A 6,277-nucleotide genomic window follows, 5' to 3' on the forward strand; every position below is an offset into this window, starting at 1 on the left:
TACATGCAGAGAGGAGTGAGGCTAGATGGGTTCCAATAGAACAACATGAGGTGAACCCCATACTATTAAAAGAAGTCCCATTTTTAGGTACAAAAAAATGTCTATCCAAGCTCACAAATAATTTGATAATATTGAACACCTTCTGCGCCTGGCAGGAAGCCCACTCACTTCTGAAAATAAATATTTCTTTTCTTAGAAGGACACCCCTATGGGGTAACCCTGATCTCTCTTATCATATTGCTGACCCAATATTGCGGGGATGGAAGGACAGAAATATTCGAACTGTTGCTGACTTATATAATAATGATACATTTATTGACTTTCAACAACTAAAGGAAAAATTCAAACTCTCAGGACAAAGTTTCTTCAAATTTTTACAAATAAGAGATTGGGTTAAAGAGAAATCCAAAGGGTTATTCCCCGAGATTCCAAAAGAAACTCCTCTTGAAACCCATCTTTGCACCAAACCATGGAAATCAATAAAAGGAATAGCATCTTCTATATATGCTATTATCAATGAAAAGTTACCTGACTATAACAAAATGTCTATAAAAAGAAAATGGGAAACAGACTTGGGGCATATCTATGAAGAGGTAGAATGGTACCATTTATTGGAACAGGCACAGACCATGTTAATTTCTACAAAACACAGGCAAATGCAATTTAATATACTTCATAGGACATATTATACCCCTTATAGGTTACATAAAATTGATAATAATTATTCCCCCAAATGCTGGAGATGTAAGGTGAGAGATGGTGATCTGCTGCATATGCTGTGGAATTGTCCAGTGATAGAAGAGTTTTGGAGACGGGCTATTGAAATAATCTCAAAGGTAATGGAGATCCAAATTGAATCGGACCCAAAACTATGGATTCTAGGTGACACAGGTTCTATTAATGTAAATTACCATAAGAAATATTTTATTTTACTTGCGAGTACTGCAGTGAAAAAATGTATTCTGCTACAATGGAAATCTGAAAACTCTCCAACACTGAGACACTGGATTAATGAACTAGCGTCCTACTGTACACCTGAGAAGATATCGCATAGTGTAAAAGGGAAATATGGAACCTTTGAAAAAATCTGGGGCCCCTTCCTGGCAGTACTACCATCTCTGGACCTAACAGATCAAAGAGGTGTTAGCTGCAGTTTTACGCAGTTTTATCGTGGGGGATGTTGATTACTGTGCATGAGAGGTGTAAATATGGGCTGTCTGGATATACGAATGTGATGAGGTTGAGAGCCATACAGGGGTAAAGGGGTGGGGGGATGGTGGGAGGGGTTTACATGATGTGCTCTGTGCTTTTTGTTTTATTCACCTTTTTTTTTTTTTTTTTTTTGAGTTCTTTGTTCGTTTATTTCTTTGTTTTTTTTAATTTTTTTGTAATTATTAATTTTGGTATATTATTATTATTATTATTATTATTATTGTTGTTATTATTATTATTATCATTATTATCATTATCATTATTACTATTATTATTATGATTATGCTTGTATTTTCTGTGTTTGGTTTTTAGGTGTCTGAGGTTATCCTTGAAAGACACAGATACAAGAGTGTGCACCTGGGAGTGCTTCTGTGGCCAAATGGCCGGTCCTGTTGTGGTTACTTGTTGATACTTGCTCTGTCCCATAGTTGTGAGCTTTCTGTTTGTTTGTTTGCTTTGTTAGTTTGTTTGTTTTTGTTTATTTTGCAATTTAAAAATGAAAAATAAAGCTTATGAAAAAAAAAAAAATAAAAAATAAGGTCAGTACTTCCACGCTTTAAACGCTGCATGCTCATACTTTCTCCCGCACTCGATATATTATACATTGTTGATCTGCAGACAGCTGTTGTCACGAACGTCGCACTCGCTTACGTCACTGTCATGAGACACTCTCGCAAAAAAACTCACGGTTTTAGTAACGCAGTAACGCAGCGTTCCTACGGGAAAGTAACGGTAATCTAATTACCGTTTTTGCAATGGTAATCCCTTACATTACTCGTTACTTGAAAAAAGTAATCGGATTACAGTAACGCGTTACAAGTAACGCGTTACTGCCCATCTCTGCTCTACATAGATTATATTTCATTTCCAGAGTTATTCTCCCTGACATGTAGGAGTGTAGAGGTTTAAAGTGAAACTCTTGCTGTTACATTTGGTACAGGAAACATCAGCCTTTACCTCAAAAATCCATGGAAATTCATTCATTATTGAAAACGCTGTTTTCATTTTGTTTTCATTCACTATTTAATGTTACTGAACTAAATGTGAGACAGCTTCTCTTTGAATCTAGGTGGGAAAATACAATTTGTAAAAATCATGAAAATTTTAAGTGACAGAAATTCTCTGAGGCAGAAAACTGGTTAATAAGTTTATTTGATCAATTCAGCAGACAGAAGGCAAGTTGAGTTCAGCAAATCCATGTAAGACAACTGAATGCAGAACAAAATGTTCTATTGTTTTTTCACTATTCATTTGTTTTTAAAGCAAACTGAAGAAAAATCATGACAAGCAATAACATGAGATTGTAGCCAGGATGGCTGTCAACTTTAGACTAACCACAACTGAACTATACAGAATGATTTGGAATGGTTTAACCTAAGTGGACTGGCACCCCGTGTTTACACTTTATAACAACAATCCTGTTGTCATGGCGTTGACCCACATATCTGCAACCAGGGCGTAAACTGAACTGATGCTTGCATACAACAACATTAAAGCTAACACTTCGTTGTCCACTGATACCTGCACAGATGTTTTGGACCCTTTGATATGCGCCCAGAAGAAATGTGTTTACTTTTTTGCATGTACCAACATGACCTCTGATGTGTCTCATCTGCATCACTGTAGTACATTCATCTGGGTGCATGAATCCAATGACATGTTTCTGATAGAAGTCCAGGCTTGCAGACAGCTCCACAGCAGAAATCAGGCCCAGCAGCAAACAGACAAATTGAACCTTCATGATCCTCTGGTGAAGAGAAAGGAAAATAGTGTTCTTATTAAACAACACAAATAATGTAGTTTTTGAAAGGGGAGACTGATTTCCTCTGTGTGTGTTTGCTATCTGCATACCTTCTGAGACTGGAAGATCAGAAGTAAGAAAACAAAACAGTTTGTCAGATGTTGTTCTGGGGCTTCAAGAGGACAGAGAAAAGTGTGATATGGGTCTGCTATCATCCAACTTTGTTTATTGGCTTCATTGTTTAATAATCTTGCTTATTTCTTAATACAACCACAAATTACTGTTGAATCTAAATGTCTTATACTAAGACTCACTAGAATTGTGATTTTGTCTTTTCATACATTGATAACCAGCATGACCCTAATCGTCAAGGACATGAAGTCATCTTAAATGTGACTACTAGAGGTCTTTCCTCTCATATAGTTTGGATTGGTCTGTAATAACAATGATGTGTTGCACATCTAAAAAGAATAAAACTGAACTCAAGAAACTCATCACCTTTCCTGCACTAAAAGCACATCCAGCACAGCATTCTTGCTAAATGTATCTGTTAAATGAATAATTTATGAAACCAAATCTGGACACTTACCTTATTTTTGTTTTTAACTTAACTTAAAGAACTTTATTGTCATTGTGGTTAAGCAACAAAATTTGTTTGGTAACACAAAGAGGCCAGCAGCAATAAAAAAAGAAGCAGCATAGTAACATAATAACCAAGTAAACAGTGTAAGTATAAACTATAAAATAAAAAGAAGGCCCTTGGCACAATAAATAAAAAAAAATATACTAGTATTTACAATATGGTAGTTTGAGCGCAAAAAGTATAATATAATATACAGTATTTACAATGTGGTAGTTGAGTGCAAACATGAATGTCCCATAAACTTACTGATGAGTGGTTGGTTGGTTGGTTGGTTGGTTGGTTGGTTAACCTGCAGCAGTTCAGGCACAAGTTGGTCGTCTGGAACAGCAGGTGAAATGCTCTGAAGCTGGCGAATGATTACAATAAGTTAATTACATAACTGAAAAGGCAACATATGTTAGTCAGTGTGAATGAAAATTAAAGATTTAACCTGTCCCACTCAACTGTACATGCATGTAGCTTATAAAGGATTTGTGTGTTTACAGAACCCAGATAATGTCAGCATGTTTTTAAGCCCATGTCTGGATTGTAAAAGTAGGTAAAGTGAGGCAGGAGAGGGTTGTTATACTTCCTTGGAGGTGTAGAACATGAGCCTGTTGAGAATTAAATATTTTTATTATACAAACAAAACATTCTTACCAAATGAGGAGCGAAGACTCGAGATGAGCAGAGTGTAGCTGAGACACGCTGTTACGTTCAAGTCAGTCAAACTGGAACAAAGAACACTTGGTTCTTGCCACTTTGATTTTTATACATTTCAGCAGCACCGCCTTATATAATCATTTAAATTATCACCTCCATCACCAGTGCACCAGTTCTAAGAAAATGTGCCACTTCTCTGTTTGTGTTTCAGAAACTTAATGCCACATGACCACAGCATCACGCAAATTTTGTCACTCACAGCTGGCTTTTCTGTTGTTGTACAAAAAATAAGTTTTCTTGCATATTTGCAGGCCAAACAATCAGGATGAACAATCAGGCTTGAAGCCTCCATTTCTACCTGTTCGTGTTTCTAAAGTAGAATCACTGTGGTGATCGCTTTAAAGGCTGGTTTTCATTTTTGCTTTGTGTTCATACCTAAATACTAAGAGAAAGTTCATACGTGTGTCCTCATTAGGATCGGGATTTGTGTTGGTGTGTGGGACTGTTTCCTATGGTTTATATTGTTAAATGGTTAATATGTGACAATGTGTTTCAGCTATTTTACAGGGTAACACAAAAGTAATGTAATCAGTTTAAGTAATGTAATGAGTAAATAATGCATTGCAATACTTTTAAGAACAGTGTCCTGTGTAATGCATTACTTTTTTGACTAACAACCCCAGCACTGATCTCTACAAGAAGGGGCGATGCCTCCAACATGCACAAACATTTGACCCACAGCATGCAATTAATCTGCAAGAATGTAATGCCTTCGATATGCTGCATAGAGATTGTGGTGGATATCAAAGTGGAGCCAATAAGAACCCAATAAGAATCAATAAGAGAATTGTATTGATAAGTGATATTGAGAATACAATCCCTACCTACTTGTGTGTCACCCTACTTGCTCATAAATTGTTGGGGTCTTCTGTTGGTCTTTGTATTATTGTAGGGTTTTATCTTACAATATAAAGCACCTTCGTGATTTGGTGCTATAAAAATAAAGTTTAATTAAAAATAATATTTTTTCCACTGTGTTTGGACTCAGCTGGCTTCTCTTTTTGGTAATAACATCTCCATCTCTGGAGAAAACCCTTTCACATGGTATTAAGAAGGCAGAGGTTTAAGGGTATCCCACAGACAGTGTTGGGAAGGTCACTTGTAAAATCTATTCCGCTACAGATTACAGAATACATGCCCCAAAATGTATTTTGTAACATATTCCGTTACGTTACTCAATGAGAGTAATGTATTCTGAATGCTTTGGATTACTTAATATATTATCATACGTGATAATATGTGATTTATCAGAACAGTTCTGAATCAGAACAGTAGCTATATTGAAATGTATTGACTTTTATAGTATTTTTTTTTCTTTACTAAATGTACCTGTATATTGTTTACATGTTTGAAATAAATTAACAACAACAACAACAATAATATGTGATTTATTACTATTACTGAAGGTTACTTGCCATACCAATACCAACTAGATTTTTAAATCTTAATAAAAATAAGTAACAGTAGGGTGGACATTAGGTAAGGCTGCACTTTTTGCAGCGATCTCGTATAGAAAACTATTCCGCGCGTATATAAAACAGGTCCGCGGCTCCGAACCGTAGTAAAGGGACCTCTGGCTAATACGTCAGGTTCCGTGTCGGGCTCGTAGCTGAAAACTAGCTTTACTTTGTTGTCTGGGTCAACTTTGCTAGCGAGAGACAGAGAGAGGCGTTGAAAGGATGAGGGCTATGCCTGTAACACTTTGCCTATTGCCCTCATATTAAATCATTTTTTGAATAATAATTTTTAAAAATATGTCTTCACGTCATTCTGCGGGCCGCAAGTAGATGTGACATGGGCCGCGACATTGAGACACGGGCATTAGAGCCTCTTAATGCTTGTTTTGTTTGGGTTTCTCCACAAATGTTCAGTATGTCCCATCATTAGTTATTTTCCTGTGTGCAGATTCCTGTGGAGAAGCCAATGTTGGAAAGTGGTGAGCTGTTCAGGAGTAATTCTAAAGACTCTGTGAAGTGGTT

The 6,277-nt window shown here is 36.4% G+C and overlaps 1 long non-coding RNA gene across 1 annotated transcript; it reads right to left on the minus strand.

Moving 5' to 3' along the window:
- Window positions 1–2,490: 2,490 nt before the first annotated feature.
- Window positions 2,491–4,359, minus strand: LOC109200688 (uncharacterized). Its single transcript, XR_002060840.1, has 3 exons — window positions 4,236–4,359; window positions 3,843–3,942; window positions 2,491–2,959 (listed from the first exon to the last, which is right to left on the minus strand). It is a non-coding gene; the product is annotated as an uncharacterized LOC109200688 (long non-coding RNA).
- Window positions 4,360–6,277: the final 1,918 nt, after the last annotated feature.

The sequence above is a fragment of the Oreochromis niloticus genome, unplaced genomic scaffold (genome assembly GCF_001858045.2).
Source record: "Oreochromis niloticus isolate F11D_XX unplaced genomic scaffold, O_niloticus_UMD_NMBU tig00000037_pilon, whole genome shotgun sequence".
Classification (NCBI taxonomy): domain Eukaryota; kingdom Metazoa; phylum Chordata; class Actinopteri; order Cichliformes; family Cichlidae; genus Oreochromis; species Oreochromis niloticus.